This window comes from Chelonia mydas, chromosome 7 (assembly GCF_015237465.2).
Source record: "Chelonia mydas isolate rCheMyd1 chromosome 7, rCheMyd1.pri.v2, whole genome shotgun sequence".
Taxonomy (NCBI): domain Eukaryota; kingdom Metazoa; phylum Chordata; order Testudines; family Cheloniidae; genus Chelonia; species Chelonia mydas.
Genome location: NC_057853.1, coordinates 85,719,583 through 85,738,191, shown reverse-complemented (window position 1 = coordinate 85,738,191; position 18,609 = coordinate 85,719,583). Strand labels below are relative to the sequence as shown.

Here is an 18,609-nt window from a genome sequence, read left to right as displayed (position 1 = left end):
AGCCATAGGTCAACCTAAATTAAGTTGACCTAATTTTGCAGTGTAGACAAGCCCTAGAAGGAATACAATCTAACAACAGAGACTTTGTGTTTTTCAATTTCTGTAAAGCACCTAGTACATGTTTGGTTGCTCAGGATCACAGTGTACCCAAACTAGCACATGGAACCACAGGAGCCTCCACACAGCATTGTGGCATGTCTTTATGCCCTAACTACCGACTGAGCTAGGAGTTAATTACCGTGCAAGACAATAAAGATGTGACACTAATCTATTAAACTGGCATACAGTAGAATAAAGTAATGATTTATATGAATTAAATAACTGATGTTTTAGCATGTTCTTGACACTAGACTGACCCAATTAAAAAAAAACTAATCAAATAATGAGAATGTAACAACATTTGTGAGGGAACCTGAGGAAAATTAATGAATAAGATTAAATCACTAGTTCATGTAAACCTATCACGTAACACCAAACATTTCTTATTTTCTTTAGCGCACCTATCGCCTACAATAGTACTTTGTAGTTTTTTTCCATTTTGCTTTTCATCAGAGTCTCTAAAAACATATTATTAAATATTCATTTATTAAACCTCTAACAGGCTTGCGGTGTTTGCTTGGAAACAACTTCACCCTGGTAGCAAGAGTTAAGCCTGATGAGAAAGTGCTGAGTGGTACGTGTTGACTGACTGAGGTAGGTTGCACATTACTCCACATGAAAATAAAGGACAGTGGAATGGCTTTGCTAGAGAGACAACCTAGGGTGTGGGTTGAGCAGTTCTGAGGTAGGAACCTGAACAGAAGCCAGATCTGGGGAGATCAACGTGAGGTTTTTTTAACCTTGTTAATTTCTTTGTTACTAAAGCCAAACCACAGGAATGGATTGAGTTTCAGACTCTGTGCAACACAGTTGATAGGGAAGGGGACCTGTAGTGTTTATATACAATTCATTCCATGATCTGTACTGGGATTTTTTTTTTAAGAGTACCTAGTATAGCATCTGGGTCAGGTTAGTCCACTCGAGGTTTTGGAATTTTACTAGAGAGAGTTCAGCTAGTTACTGTAAGAGAAACTGTTCTGTGAATTGCTGGATTAAACAATGGTCTGTGGAATCTTAATCTGAAATTAGTGTCTGTGTAATTCCTTCCAGAAGATTCTACTTAGTTACGACACAAACACCAGCTACAAGGATGACAAAAACCACAAGAGGTATGAGCGCTCTTTCTAGCTGTCAAATTTTTAGATTGTGCAATGCTGCCCATAGAAAAAATAGTCTCCCCACTTGTGGAAGCCACTTTCTTGCCATGCTGTAAACAACACTTTAGTGATTGTGCCTTGCTCTGTCAGACCAGATGTATTATAGACAGCATTTTGAGTGAGGATATCCTCCAGACTGCATCAGAAAGCTGTACATGTCCATCTTAAGTTTAAAAAATACTCACAATAGTGTACGCAGAACATTACTAACCAAGGTTTTGTGACAACAAGTTGACCAAGGGTCTTCCTCATTTCTCACAGCCACACAGAGTACACTTTGCAATACTTCAGTCTTAACTTAAAAAATAAAAAGTTTCTGAACTCCCCTGAGTTTCCTGTCTAGGAATCTCATTCCACTTTTGGGCCCAGATGGGGATACTGGTCTGAAAGGTTAGAAAATCGATTCTTTGTGATGAAGGAACATGACTTTACCACAAAACATTCTATACTCCCTAATTTTCCAGGAAATAAAGTGCATCATATTTTTAAAATGTGCATAATAAGGACCAAGAAAAAGCAAAAAACAGCACTCTGAGGGTGTTTTAAACAACATAAAAACACCAGCTATGAACAATGTACATTCTGGTAAGCATGTCATGAGAAGGGGAAAACATAGATGAGTATCATGCCCACCTATATTGCCTTGCAAGTTCATGTGAGTTCACAAATGTGGATCGTGAGATAAGATGGCAGATAGCAGATAATAGAAGGATGTTTGTCAGCTAAGCTGAGAAGATAACTTCTCCAAGACCCCCAAATAACTCGTCACAAAACTTGACACTGCTTGAGTAAACAAGATGTCACAAACATATGCTCAACAAATAGAGAAGGAAAACTGGCAACAAGTGCAGAGACAGCACACGCACTCCACTCTAAGAACTCAATCTGGAATCGAGTGAGGTGTTCTCAAGACAGTAACCAATCCCGGAAAATTCAGGGTTCAGTCACAAAGATGACAAATGTAAAATGCTACAAAATGTAGAGACTCATACTTACATCAAGGTGACTGCCCTGCAGAAGGGGTTGTCTGTCACAGCTGTGGAAAATTAAACCATCATGCAAAAGTCGGTAGATCTACTACTCCCTGCAAAGTTGAGAAACATTTCCAACAAAGATATCAAGATCAAACGAATGTGCTTCAAGCTGACACCTCAGAAGATGACAGCTGTTATTTATTTTCTCAGGGAATACTGTGAAGAAAATCTTCTGAGCACAGTGTTCAATCATGGCACATCATCATCACACCAGGAAATGAGACTTAAGTTTTTATTGACATCAGCGCATTCGTGAATGTGATGAATCAATATGTATATGACCCATGGCAATAAAAGTATCAGCCTATGGAAATCCATGGACAATGAGTAGTGTATTCTTGGCTCATTTTGTGTTTAAGGACACTTCTGTTATCAGTTTGAAATATGTAGTGACTAATGTCATAGATACATTGATTAGTTATACCACATCAAGTGCAGTAGGAATGATTCAGACAATCCAAATGGTACAGCCTAAATCAACTCCTCCTCCTAAATCAACTGCATGTCTCATGGGGACAAGTTCACAGGAAATAGGAAGTTGAAAGGACAACAAGTAAAATTGTACATTGATAGCATAGTTCGGCCTGTAGCTTTACCACACACAGATACATTCCTTTCTATGTCACAAAGCTGTTGGAAGAACTAGCACATCTGGAAGAGCTTGACATCACTGAGCAAGTGGAAGGCTCCACATCATGGGTTTCTGTGGTGTTTAGATGTTGCTTGAAATTATTAGAATTGGGAGCACTGGCTGTTGGGAGTCTGAAAGGAAACAGGAAGGAGGGGGGAGGAGTTGAAGAGGCTGAGGGAGACCTACTGAGGGTGCAGCAGCAGCTTGGAAAAGAGGTTGCCACTTTAAAAAATAAAATCCTGTTGAAGTTTGTTAGTACCTTGCCTGGCTACTACAACAGTTTCATTTATAGTAGTGACCCCAAAACACAATCAACCAGGCAAAATCCAAATTTGTGTGGATATGCATTTACCAATCATGCTGTCTAGTGTGAGCAACACATTACCTCTACTGTAAATGAGATTATTGCAGATCTGCATGGATCAAAAGTCTTCTCCAAGCTTGACTTCACAACAGGATACCACCAATTTGAGCTCTACCCCGAGTTAAGATCCATAACGGCCTTCATGACATACATGGGTCTATGCCAGTATAAATTACTCAGTTTTAGCATTTCTCCAGTGGCCGCTATATTTCAAAACACCATATGTTAGGTACTAACTGGATTCTCTTGTGCTCTCAATATGAGTAATAACATATTAGTATTTGGCACCACATCTGAAGAACTAGGACACTCAGCTGTTTCTGAATGACTGCAGGAGAAGAATCTCACGTTAAACCCAGACAAATGTGAGTATAATAAACCAACATTAGAATTTTCTGGGTACACATCCTCCTCAGCAGATCCTAAAATTGGTAGATGCCGGTTGTGTTGGATTAGGAGCAGTCCTCAGATGTCATTTCAAGATTCTGACTGATCACAAACCTCTATGTTCAACAATCTGTCTTTTTCCCCACCAGCTTGCATTGAGTGGTGGATGTTCAAAGGATAAGATTGTGATTACAAAGTTTTGTATTCGTCTACCAAGAATAAGCATGTTGCCTACTTCTCCAGGCAGGCTATTCTTGAAACAGCAAACTATCACAACACTATGGAGAAAGCAGAAGCTCATGTAAATGTCATCCTCTCATACACCGTTCCTAAAGCTCTCTTGTTACAACAAATACAAACAGCTGCAGAGTCTGATATGTCTCCAACTGGTCATCAAAATCATTCAAAGTGGTTAATGGAAGAAAATCCTACTCAGTTAGGACCCAAGAGAACCCACTCACAGTCTCAGAATAACCCCTGTAAGTATTATTAATCAAGTTTAAAAATGGGCAAATTGAGGTTGAGTGATTTACAAAAGGTCAGTGGCATAGTTGAGAATAGAACACAGGAGACTGGATTGCTAATCCCTGCACCAACTGTATATTGCACATTGCTCAACAAGGAAAACTCACCACAAATATGTGTTTCTTCATCTATGTCATGTCTGAAAGTTAATTAAACCAAATAATTTTACCAAGAGGGGTTTCAGATTTTATTTTCTAAGAATAATTTATTTTGTCATAAAGATAGATACAGAAAGCCACTTTGTCTTGAGATTTTTATTTCACCCAGCAATCCTATATTATATATATATATATAAAAAAAATCTTGAAGGCTCTATATTAATTCTCAGTAGTGCAGGATGATTTTCCCTTTAGTTGTAAATTAGTTTCTTCTTAATAATACAGCCACCCGTCCAGAAAGTGCAGGTACATTTTCCCCATCCCTATCAATCATGGCATAAGAGGGTATGAAGCCTGATATGACTGGGATAAACTTACTCTAGGAAAATTTTAAGTGGTATTCCGCATTGGTACAGCTGTACCAATAGAGCAATGGTGGAAGTTGTCTAGTAGACAGGACATAAGCATTTAACCCAGAGTAAAGTTGTATTATATAAAATGCCTTTGTCCTGTCTACACCTCAGCTTCCTCTCTTGCTACCACCAATGGAATGGCACCAGTGCAAATAAGGCTAGTGAATTTTGTTAGGATAGAAAAGACCCTGGAGACCAGACTGCAGTTCTCTCAATTTTACAAGGTGATGGGGGTGCGTTGTTTTGATTTTTCCTGCTATTTTTATCTCCTTGATGTTTCATTCTTCTGATGTCATTGATATATAGTTTAGAGAGGAGCACAAAATAGGAAATAAACTACCAAGGAGACCACATGACAGACTGCCTGATGGTGTAAGATCTGAGGCAGGGAGCCTCATTTTTTTTATCTGTGAAGAAAACCACTAAAAATCTATCAACAATTAAAATCTTTCTGCAGGCTACAAAATATACGTTCAAGATAATCAAAGACAAAAAGGCTTCAGCCAGACTCAAAGTCCATGAAGCACAAATGGGAAAAAAACGCTCCTCATCTCAAACAGCAGAAGAAGAAAATGGAGATCCAGCCAGAGTCAGATGTAGAAAAGCCAGCTCTCTGGTCGGGGAAGGAATGAAGATACTCACAGAAAGGCATAACAAAAAGAAAAGTGCAAAATGGAAGCCTTTGGAGAAAACTAGATATGGAGTAGAATAAAAACCAAATCCCTCCTCAGCAGAGTTACTGAAACTGAGAAGTGAGTGAGCACTGTAAGTAGGTTCTGCTCACAACATAGGTATCACCTAACACGGATCATCTTGCTAGGTGGTTTTGAGGGACTAGATTCCAGCAGTCTTCAGAGCGGAATTTCTTGAACGTATATTCCATGCAGAATTTCAAGACAGTCTCAAATGTTAAATAAACTTACAGAATTCTTCACAGCAGCCATTCCCCACCCTGACGTTTTCCTGTGAAATTGATTTGTCCTCATCAGAAAAGAAGCCATGCTGCCCCTAACATCTTTCACTGAGACTTAAAGCAGAGATATTAAAGAAATTAAATCCTGGGCCGAGGAATCCTTAATTTTGTCATTCCTAATTTTTGAGTGCTTGATTTTGCAGCCTTACCAGGTTTTTTTTTTTTTTTAAACTGTAATCACCTAATTTTTTAAAAAACAGAAAAGTTTCATTCTGGTAGAACCATATTGATCCTGCACATAGATCAGCAGCAAGGTTGGAATCTTTACATCCACAGTTCAGTCCTCAACTACTTGAGCTAACTGAGTATCTGGTAGTGATAGATGATGTGTTCTCTGTGGACCTGCCATTAGAGAGGTATGGAAACTAGAGCTGTGCAAATAAGTGATTTTTCGGTTTGCTGGCCATTGTGAGAAACCGAAAAAAAATATTATTTTCACGCCCATCCAAAACCAGTTTCTTGGCAAACAGAAAATTCCAAAAATTATTTATTTCAGGTTGACCACAATGTTTTGCTCAACTTGAAACAAAATTGCACTATTTCACTTTTGGGTATTTTTCAACTTTCTATTCTTTTCTAAGCAAAGGAAATTTTGGGAGTGAAAACCTAGATTCACATGGGGACGTAGGCCATTCACACACAAAAAAGGAGTAGGAAGAGGTGGTGATGGCAGCAGTTTTGTGAACAGTGCCTATGTCCCCTTGTGACACTAGCCTGAAAAATCAAAATGTTTCATTTCAGAAATGTCTACATGAAATGTTTTGACACTTCTGAAAATTTTCTTCTATTTTCTACCAAACTATTTGCCATAAAATTGGCATGCACTTCTGAAATGTTTCAGTCAACCCAAATCTGCGTTTTTTGGTGAAAGAAATTTTGGTGAAAAAAATTTACACAGATTTAACAGAGATGCACATTGTTGCCAATGAGTTTCATAGTTATTTGCTAGACAGCAAATACTATTGAGAATCAAGAATGATGGGTTCAATTCCAGGTTCTGTAAGAAAGTGTTCTTTAGTGATTGCAGACTCTTCTGCCTCTATCCCCTTCCCCCCCCCCCCCACAGTGGCCACCCCTCTCCCATCCCCAGCTGTTATCAACCCCTGCACCTCCTCCCCATCTGTCTCTATTCCTATTCGTCCTCTTGGTTCTTGCCCCTGCCACCATCCAGCCTCCCTGGCTCCTGCCCTGTTCCCCCACTCCTGTTTATCCTCCCCACTATGGCACCTGTCCATTCTCCCTTGTTCCTATTCCCATGTCCTCTGCACCCTTCTGCTCCTGTCCCCCACCTCCCAGCTCCTACGCTCAGTCCCTCTGTCTTCCTCATGCATCCCTTTCCTCCTCTCCACTCCCTTGTTCCTCACTTCTCCACATTTGAATCAGCTGTTCCTCCTCTTCCTCCATGCTCCCTGGGCACCAGTAGGAGAAGCACTGAGATCACAAGAGAGACGATTTCCCTGCTCTCAGTTCCTATGCATTGTGCCAGTCACCCTCTGGTCCCAAAAAGGGCAATTGCAGGGAAATCCTAATCAGCCCCTGCAGTCCTGTACCAGAAAATGCTCAGCTGGCTCAGTTCATTTGCTGTCCAGTCGGCACATAGTAGCTGGGTCATGCTCACTGCAAATCTTTGGAGAATTTAGCTGCCAAAGTTTAAGTGAGCATGAGCAAACAGACTTTTTAGAGGCTTATAACTTAGCCCAATTCAGTGACTTTTCACAGGGACAGCAAAAAGGCCAAATTTAAAGTAGATTTATAGATTCAAAGGCTAGAAGGGGCCATTGTGATCATCTAGTCTGATCTCCTGTATAACGCGGGGCATATAACTTACCGAAAATAATAGAACATATCTTTTAGGAAAAACATTCAATCTGATTTAAAAATGGTCATGATGGAGAAACCACCATGACCCTGTGGTAAGTTGTTCCAATGGTTAATCAATCAGTTAAAAATGTACACCTTATTTCCAGTCTGAATTTGTCTAGCTTCAACCTCCAGCCACTGCATGTTGTTATAGTCTCTGCTAGACTGAAGAGCCCACTATTAAATATTTGTTCCCCATATAGGTATGTAGAGACTAATCAAGTTACCCCTTACCCTTCTCTTTGTTAAAATGAATAGATTGAGCTCCTCGAGTTTGTCACTGTAAGAAATGTTTTCTAATCCTTTAATCATTCTCATGGCTCTTCTATGAACCCTTTCCAATTTATCAACATACTTCTTGAACTGTGGAGACCTGAACTGGCACAGTGTTCAAGCGAGTGCCCAGTGTAATAGCAAAATAATCTCTCAACTCCTACTCAAGATTCCCCTGTTCATGCATCCAATGATGTGTTGCACAGGGAGCTCATGTTCAGCGATTATCCACCAGGACTCCCAAATCTCTCTCTCAGAATCACTGTTTCCCAGTATACAGTACTCCATCCTGTAATTGTGGCCAACATTCTTTCTTCCTAGATGTATACATTTAGCAATATTAAAATACATATTGCTTGCTTGCACCCACCTTACCAAGCTATTCACATCACTCTGTATCAGTGACCTGTCCTCTTCATTACTTACCACTTCCCAAATTTTTACATCATCTGCAAACTTTACCAGTGACAATTTTAGGTTTTCTTCCCAATCATTCATAAAAATATTAACTAGCATAGGGCAAAGAACCAATTGCTGTGGGACCCCACTAGAAAAACACCCATTCAATGATGATTCCCCATTGATAATTATGTTTTGAGACCAACCAATTAGACAGTTTTTAATCCATTTCATCTGAGTCACGTTAATTTTCTCTCTTTCTCGTTTTGTAATCAAAGATAATCATGTGGTACCCTGTCAAATATCTTACAAAAGTCTGTTACATTAATACTATTACCTGTATCAGCCATACTTGTAATCTCATTTAAAAAAAGATATCAAGTTAGATTGATTTCCATAAACCCGAAGTCCCTGCTCCAATGCATCAGGCTGCTATAGCTCCTCAACGGAACAGTTGTATGAATGTTTCTAATATGGGAAAAACAACATTTTCCCCTAACCTTGTTCTTAGAAATGCTGAACCATTTTAGATGAAACTTTTGGGAAAAAAATTCTATCTGAGACAAACACCTGGCATGGAGAATTTCATCTTGAATAATTAAAGTTTGGCCAAATTATAAATAACTGAAAACAGGCTTCAGAAAACACAGTCTTACAATGAAAAGTGTTGACCAATCTCAAATACAGGCATCAGTACCAGTACTACCTATTGGATATATATCCTTTAATACGTTATCATGTATTTGTTGTCATTGTAATTATCAGATTTCACACTTATCAAACATTCTTCCAACCCTCCTCCTAATAAAAATAGCTTATTAAAGTGAGGGTCTTTTGGATGAAAAGGGGAAAGTGTTTCAGAATAGTTTTATGTGCATTTTGAACTCCATCCAGGCAAAAGAAAATTATATTGCTTTTTTTCCCCCCACAACAAGCGGAAACCCTTCATGTTTGAGGCCAAAATATAAAAAACCCAGAAGGCAGGTATGTTATGGTATCACTTAAAGTTATATTACTGGAACACAATACTTGAAGGAAAATCTATAAAAAACTATCTATCTATCTATCTATCTATATATACACGAGCCTCTCACACTGCAGCAGGGCCATTCTTTATTAAGGTTGGGGCCCTCCTAGCACCACACTTGCAGAATTAGAGGAGCAGAATTTAATATACCAAAATTTTGCTAGAGAGTCCTCTGCACCACGAAGAAGAAAGAAAGGGTGTCCCATTCCAAATAGACTACTACAGGTTTGATTTTCAAAAGTACTGAGTGCCCATTCAAATTGAAGCTAATGGGAGGTGTGGGTATATAATATATCTCTGAGCATCAGGCCATACATAATTTAGGGTTATTTCATATCTAGCATTATAAACATTTAATAATGTTTTGCCCCCATATAGTACCTTTAATCCAAAGATTTCAGAATGCTTTACAAATGGGTGTATCATTTCCAGATTACATATGGAGAAACTGAGGCAGAGAACAACTATCTTATTTGCCTGAAGTCCCGCAATAACCTAATCAGACCAGGACTCCGATCTCTCCATTATTTTTAACCACTAGCCTAGGCTCCCCTCATTAGGAAGAAATAATCCAATTCACAGCCCTAGAAATCAGTCTCTCAAATAGTTGCTTAATGATCCCCACAGAACATATTAATAGAATTATATATGGAGATTGGGTACTTAGAGGCTGCTCAGATCTTTTTTTTTCTTTCAAAAATGCATGTACAGTATGATCTACAAAAATTAAACAACAGAGACACTGGGCCTTGGCTGGGAATGGAAGCCCACTCTACTAAAAACAAAAACATTTCCGCCCTAATACCCATGAAACAACTCCAGTGCAAGTCTCAAAATAAGGCAACTAGAGCAATTGTGTGCACAAGACACAATGACTGAGAAACTTCAAAGAAATCCTCCTTTCATTTATTTAGTAGAAATTTATGAAAACAAGATACCAAGATCCAAACAAAATGACTACTCTGAATGTGGGACAAACACACATTACAACATGGTGATTACAAAAAGCATTACAAAATATTGTCCCATCCTGAAAATTATACATGGTACAATAACCACAGACAAAGAAATAAATTTAAACTTCCATTTCCTATTACAAAGAGTAATAGCCATCTTTCTTCCGTTTACTTATGTAAATTTAAAATGTTCTTAATTTGATGAATACTATATAATCTTTCTCTTGACCTATAATGTACTTAGATGAAAATAGTTCATATCATTCACCTGTCACTTAAAAAAAATTCTTAAAGTCAAACTACCACCCATACTAAGGGGATCACATTATCCTAGAGCACCTGGGGAACCTACACTAAGACTATGTTTACATTTGAGCTGGATGGTGAGATTCCCAGCTCACGTAGACATACTGGTGCTAATTCTGGTTGAGCTTCTAAAAATAGCAGGTAGCTGGGGTAGCATGGGCAATGATGGGGCTGGCTGGCCTAAATCTGTACCCAGCTGGTCTGGGCATGCACATACTTGGGCAGCTAGCCCAAGCTATCACCTGTGCTACCCTGCCTACACTGCTATTTTTAGCGTGCTAGCTCAAGCAGAGCTAGCATAGTTACATCTATGGGGTCTGGGAATCACACCTCCCAACTCAAATACAGACATAGCATTTAGGGATTAAATTTAGGCTATCGCTACTGAATGTGAGAAATCACTTATAGGGGAATACAGAAAGTATTACATAAAATCAAGACGTTTATGTTTTAAATGGGTTTCATCTACATGGGCTTTAACATAATGTTCCTCTGTCAAGAACAAAGATTTCAGAAGATGATTTCCAAAGTAAAATTTAGGGCTAAAGGACTTTACAAGAGGGACTTAGGAAGCTAAGAGCCTCTTAAGGCACGTAAGTGCAATATTAGGTACCACTGGCATTCACAAAGTGACCGGTCAGCTGCTGCCTAACTCAACACTTGCATTAGGCACCCACATTTCTGCCAGTGGACTTGCACAAAGCTGCCTACACGCTGACACCACCTAGCAGCTCACTCACGCCTAAGCTTGGTGGGATTCATGAACTAGGCATTTCCTCACCTGTCTCCCCAGTAGATTCCGGAAACTTAGCTGATCATAGAATCATAGTACCATAGGGTTAGAAGGAACTGCAAGGGCCGTCTAGTTTAACCCCCTGCCAAGCTGAAGGATTTGTTGGATGAATGTTAAGTGACTGGTAGTTGCTAGAGTTCTTTTAGCTATTTTTAAAGGATTTTTTATGTTGAATTTTCCGTAAACTGTTAGCACAATATCACCTTAAGACCTTTCACCAGGATAAGACCATCCCAACTTCCTCAAAAGTAGTCCAGATTTTTGATATTTTTGAAGGGGCAAGAGGATGGGGAAGGACCACAGACTTAGTCTCTGCAAAACATGGCACATTTAAAAATTGCTTATTTAAGAGAGATTTTTCCAAGTTGATACTAGCCAAGTACAACCTAATTTTCATAAAACTTCCAGGTAGGCCTGATTTAGAGCTATGCAAATTGCTTTAGAGCTATGCAAATCCGCATAGAACAAATCAGGTATAAAGCTTAAGAACTTGGTGGGAGGTGCGGTAAGACTGATTATTGTGGCTTGCAACCTTCAGCCAATCAGTGTTTTAACTTTATAAAAAATAACATTTTATTTAAAAAGATACTGAGTCATTTTTTTTCAACAACCTACATGGGTCCAAAACTTTGAAGGCCTGGGCTGATACCAACTGATCAACCTAAAAGTCTGTCCAGCTCCCCCTACTTAGTCTTTGGTTCTCACATGAAGCAAAAGCACAAGAAATGGTGGAAGCACTAAAAAAAACACAATCTTTCTTGTCCAAATGGATTTGCTATTTGCAAAAATACATGAGCTATATAGAAAATGCTCCTGTATATACACAATCATAATGTATGAATTGGTTCACTTCCAAATTTCCTAAATATTGCTCATATTTAGTTATTTTTCAAATCCCAAGAATATCCTAGGAAATTCACTTTTTATAACTCAATAATGCTTCATAATATAGATACAAAAATACTCATCACTAGGTCAGAAAGAAAGCTCCATTTCATAATATGGTCAGATTGACTAAACTTTGTACTTGATATTCCAAATCTTGCGGATAACATATCAAGGTTGCCCAAAATTGGGAAAGTGGTCAAAGCCTAATTTTAGTTATAGGAAAAAAACCTTTCACTCTGCAGAGTGGCCATTTTTGTTTGCTACACTGGAGGAAGCAAGCTGTGTAGAGGTCTAATCTGCAAGCGTTGAAGTTTATATACATAATAGATATAAAATTAAGCATATGCATTTTTGCAGGCCTGGGCCCAAAAAGGGTAAAAATTCTTTATGCTCACTGTGATGGACATGGGGCTGATCTTTATTAATTTATGAACAATGAAAACTGGTGAGCTGGTTATTGGAATAATTACTATATGGCTATATTGCTTACTGTAGGCATATGTTGGTTTTGTTTAATAGCAGTGCAGAATTTGTTTTGCCAAGGCTGGGAGCCAAAAGATCAAAAAGGACACTAAACAGTTAAAAAGTCACTCTCTAGGGAGACTGTAGGGGCAGCTGTCTGTTCACAGAGAAAAGTCTAACATAGGAATAGCCTCCATGGGAGTGTGCGATGATGCATAACCTGCCTGTCAATTCCTCAGGGTGGTAGGACTTAGGGTAAGATAGAGATGTACGTATTTTTGTTGTGCAGACATTCTTTTTCCCCTGCGTTTATTCCTACTGTTTAGATTAAACAATCTAAAGGCTTGAGAAGGCTGTCTGGTCACAAGCTCCCAAAGAGAAGTCTTGCAGGTACCAAACCTAAGTAATCATGGTTGGGATGCAGGATACCATAGCGTAGGGCCAGTCTAAGAGCAAGAGAATTGCTGGATTTTCCCCAGGACACGTGAAGGTGTTTGTACCGTCGTGGTGCGGAGGGAGGGTCCATGTACCCATACTTTGGAAAACGCTGTCCAGAGATTCAGTCATCTATATTTTAACATTAACAGGTCAAACAAATTTGCCCCTTTCTCTCCATTTTTTACTATTGGAATTGAACCCTAAGCAATACAGCTGAGAAGAAATCCTGACAAACAGGGGTTTGGGATTTAACGCACCTCTTGTGTAAGACCTCTTCTGCTGATTTACTCATATGCTGCTCAAAACCACACAACTCACCTCCCACCCCCATAACTAGGCCAATACAGTAATATTTTCACCATCTATGCAACCCTCTCTCCCCCTCCTTTTTACTTCTCTTGCTAATTAAAGCCGAGGTAAAGTAATTCTGCTATTTAAGAATTAGTATTACCATGGATAATGCCTACTATATAACAACTATAGCCCAGTCTTCAAAATAAGTATACAACTATTACAGAATCTGCTCCTCTCCTGATGATTAAATGGTAAAGTCACTGTCATAAAAGTGATAATTCTTCTAAAATTAACATATTTTACAAATATACTCAAAACTACTAATTATTTTAAAACTATAAGCATATCCATTAATTCCTCTGGGCAAATAAAATCCCTAAGGTTGATAACACTGTGGTGATATAATGCCAATAACGAAGAGATTTAACACTTCCTAGTGTATTCCACTAGTATCTTTCAGTCTAGTCAACTTAGTCCTTGTGTTTGACAACTCATTCACAGCTCCAGCAAGCTCCATAAGACAGGCATATGCACTCTTTATGCACCACTGAATAAATTAAAGGAGAATGACATTCTCTATTAATATTAACCTATGCAGTTATAAATCAATCTGGATTCCCCTTTGTGATGGGGTGAACAAACCCCTCACTAGTGAAGTGAGGATTAAAGGAGTTGCTGGACACAGGAGGCCATGCCCCGCAGCACCTGCTGGACATGCTCACAGTGGAGACAGAGTTTAAGGAGAGCAGTTGGGTGTTGCAGCCTCCTACAGATAAGTTGCCAAGGCTCCAGGTGGCCAAGACCAGACCTTACCGTCAAGCTGCTGCTGGACCTTCCACCGAGGCGGCCAAGGACCACAAGCCACTCCAGATAGAGGGAGACCCACTGGAGGAGTAACCTGAGCAAAATCCAAAAGGGACCCCAAGACAGACCAGTGGCACTAGCAGAGGAACTGAAACTGGGGTAGAAAGTGGTCCAGGGGGCAGGTGCAGGGGCGCCTGCCCCGGCGACATATTTTCAATTATTTCTTTGGGCCCTGGGTTGGAATCCAGTGGAGCAGGGAGGGCCCAGGTTCCCGTGCCCAGTCACTGATTACAGGCAAAGCTGCCTCCGACTCCTGCCATTGGGTGACACAATCACGGACTCCAACCACTAGGCAAACTGCCACTGATTCTCACCATTTGGAAACACAGCCAGTGACTAGAGTTTCTAGGCAAAGCAGCCACCAACTCTCTCCACTGGGAAACACAACCATCAACTCTGGCTCCTAGGTGAAGTGGCCATTAACTCTCGCAATTGGATCACCCAGTCTGGAGTATCAGCACTCAGCAGTACTGCGGGTCTTGGACTCAAAAACCCCCTTTGACACTATTTGGCGACACATTGGTCTTCGAAAACCAGAAGAACAAGGGAAAAACCACTATGGGTGAAATAGTGACCCCTGAGAACTCAATGAGAATTCTGCCATTGATTTAAATGGTGCCAGTATTTCACCACTAGTATCTGAAACAGAACACATGACATCATATCCACTAAAAAAACTGGAGTCAAACTGCAACTCTCCAATCATTGACATTTTCAGTGTATACAATGATTAAACATTCAACAATAAATATGAGAATCAAATAAAAATGATTGGAAAAATTACTGAGGGACGGGGGGAATCTTTCCTCCTATAAATCTCCTGAAGATTCTTTCTTGAGTTAGCTAACTTTTCCCATCCCCTTCTACCAAAGAATTCCTAACATTAAATAAAAATGCATGGACAACTTCAGCAGAGACTTGGAGGACTTAAGGGAAAAATATATGGTCCATCTTTGAAGAGATGAAAATCTGTGTCCCTAGAATGAGTGTTCCCAATAGAGACCCTAGCACTTTTGACAGAATATACAGTATTTTGAACTGGTAACAAAGGCAGCTAGATCCTAGGAGAGGGATCTTTCATATGCATTAAATACTGAAATGAATAAAATACAAGAGACAGACATTTAATGCTATGTGAGCTTCTTAAATAAACACCGATTAAATATCTCAAATTAGTAACATCCACTCTTAGATTAAATTTACCCTTAATAATCTATGCACATGACTAAAACCAAGATACTGGAAGTTAATTTTTACTCTAGCTTCAATCTGTGTTCATTTCCCTTCTGTTTAAGCGTCATTTCTTGTTATATTTATGCAAATGAATCATTCAGTAAAATGATTAAATAAAAAAAAGCTTATGGAACCACAGGCATTCGTCTTCTGAATTCTTCTGTAATCTAATCAATTATGTTACACTGTATTTTCTTTTCTAGGTCTTGAGGATATTTTAGCACACTATATTATATTCTATATCTGTGTATTATGGACACACCTATAGTACATTTTGATGAAGCAAGTAGGCTAATTGAGCTCAGACGTGCTGGGAGCTGTTATAAGCAGTGCTGAAGCAACACACAACTCAGTAACAGGCAGAACATAGTTAGAAACGAGCCCAGAGCAGTTAACTCCCACGGAGTCTGGAAAGCTGATAGCAAGGGGAAAAAGGCACTTGTGGAACACCAAGGGCTGATGACTATACATTCAACACAAGATAGATAGTTCTGCATGTAAGAATGTTATATTTTATATGATAACATTAATCACTCAAAAGCATCTCTGAAGCACTATAAGCAGCTCTAAGGAATTTTCAGCAAGTCTTTGCATGCTGAGAGCATCCTTGAGTTGGATCTGTCAGAATGTAGTGCACCCTTCCACAGCCTGAAAGAATCCAGATTCCAACATGCAACACTGGAGAAGCATCCCACTACTGTATCATTACCCTGTGTTATCAACATCCCTTCTTAGGATCACTATAGTTGGTTAGTCAGTGAGTTGCATTACATTTAATCTCCACTAATCTTCCATTTTAGCCTGGGAGATAAAAGCAATTAAAAGTAGGAAATGTTTAATCAGTGAAGCTTTCAATATTCATTTTCAGGAAACCAGAGCACTCATTATTTTCTTTAATCAATGCACTTCTTTAGTTGGTTAAATGCCACATGCAACCCTAAACATACAAAATAAATACTTTCATAGTCAAGAGATAAACAACTAAATAGCAACCGGCCTGTTTTTCAAAGAAACCGAGCATCTATCTTCAGATGAACGTCTCTGTGTACCTCTGAAAATCAGGTCTCAAATATTCAGGAAGTAGGGCCTGGTTCAGTGTTGGAGAAATCCCTTCAGGGCTTCAACCTGTTGAAATCTAGCCTTTCATTCCACCGCAGAATAGACTAGAAAAGAGACTTACTATGTAATATTGGGAGCTGCCCCTGTGTAACAAGGAAGGAACTCAGTCTTTTGGAAAGAATGTCAAATACAATCGGGTGCTTCTGCCAGCAATCTTGTTGCTTGGTACTGGCTGGTTTTATGCAGCAGTGGGTGGCAGATTTGCACAAGACCAGGTTGTGGTGTTGATGTAATAACTGGGGCCAAATAGGCTGACCTCAGTTCTGAGTTTAACTGTAGGAGAGTGGATAAAAGTTGATAAAATAATCCCATCTCCTAAAACAATAAACGTTGATGGAAAAGATACAAATGTTAAAAAGACTGAAATAGTCCAAACAACTAGCCTTACTGATATCACTCAATGACTATATTTAGATCAAGCTTGGATCAGAAATCAATGGACCAACGATGGTGTGTCAGAAATGAAGTCTAATTGGTGGACAAAATAATGAGGGGAGGCTATTTTACCCATCAGTCCCTTTTGGGGTCCTTAAACACACACACACTATGAGAGGAGCAGGGGGAAGAATCAAATTAGCTGTCTGGGAGATGGGTGGACCGGATGGAGCAACCTTACCTTCATGACTGACACCCTCAGCATCTCTTGGGAACCAGGGATCTGCCATAGCACTGGTGAGCCTTCATCATTCTAGTCCTGAGAGAGGTCCTGATCAAACTGGGCCATAGAGAGGGACCCAGATGACATCACCATCTCCAGCAGCTCTGGGTAGATCCCAAACTCCACCTAGGATGTGAAAATTGGGTTCCTGTTATGACCTCTTCCTTCATGTGTCGTTTTCCTTCATCCACCTTGTTTGTTTTTCCTACCTCTCTCCTTTTTTGCCTTCTGCATCTTTTGCAACACTGTGAGCCTGTGACCAGAGAGGCAGTTAAAAACAATGCCCTCAATAACCTGATATTGGTACAATTTGCCCACTTCAGAGTGGCTGATCAAACAAGGTGCTGTGCCTGTGTTTCTCCACAATCAGGGTGCAAGCAAGAGGCAGCAGCACAGACCGAAACTGCATATACTCTCTTTGCTGTGCTTTTCTTTCCCCTTTTGTGTATCTTAGCCTTGTTGATGTCCAATCCTGTTTCCCTGAAGATAAAACAGCTCCGACCCATCTGAACTAACTTCTTCTCTCCTCCTCCTCCTACTGCTGAATCTCCCTGTTTGGATGCACCACACTGCCTCAGTTTCCCTTCTTTTGATCAAATGCTATAGAGCAGGAAAGTGACCAAGTATTGTGAACATCAGAACCTCCTCTATGTGCCGCAGCATTATCCATGGTTTCAGAGTAGCAGTCATGTTAGACTGTATCTGCAAAAAGAACAGGAGTACATGTGGCACCTTGGAGACTAACAAATTTATTTGAGTATAAGCTTTCACGGGTGTTCTTCAAAGAATAGTTGCAATCAATAAGCATTTTCCCTACATATTATTTCAGATTTCTCTCCCTTCTGTGTCATCACTGTAAATGATCCAAGTCTGAATGCAGTCAGAGATCTTTTTAGTATATCAGAGAGCAGTTTAGATACAAAAGGAAAGCCTTGGTTTCCTAATGTTACCTAATTTTGAGTGATACTGGATACATAGTTGTCTTCTTGAGTGGCAATCACAAGTTACCATGAACAAGCAGAAAAAAAAAAATCAATGACTGAGATCATTTTGAGAATGAGTAGTGTTTATGTTCGTTTTGCTGAAAGCCACTTATTCTCCATTTATAAATGTAGCAGAGTCACTTATTAGAGAGGGACAGTTTCTAGCACCCTTTCTCATTTCAAATGGCCCCTTATGCAGCAGTTAATTCCACTGCGGTCAACAAGCCTACCCAGGAGTAAAGTTATCAGTCAGCATGAGTAGTGCGGAAGAATCTAGCCCATCATAAGTAAAATCAAATACAATGAAATATTTTCTGTGTCATCTAACAAGCAGCTTAATCACTATTTTTTTTTAAATGGGCCACTCCACTGCCC

At 39.5% G+C, this 18,609-nt stretch overlaps 1 long non-coding RNA gene across 1 annotated transcript in view; it reads right to left on the bottom strand.

Moving 5' to 3' along the window:
- LOC122466641 overlaps positions 1 to 17,343 on the bottom strand; it is a 46,078-nt gene extending 28,735 nt beyond the window's left edge. The window contains exon 1 of the long non-coding RNA XR_006292316.1: positions 17,210 to 17,343. This is a non-coding gene — a long non-coding RNA (uncharacterized LOC122466641). The remainder of the gene's footprint in view (positions 1 to 17,209) is intronic.
- Positions 17,344 to 18,609: the final 1,266 nt, after the last annotated feature.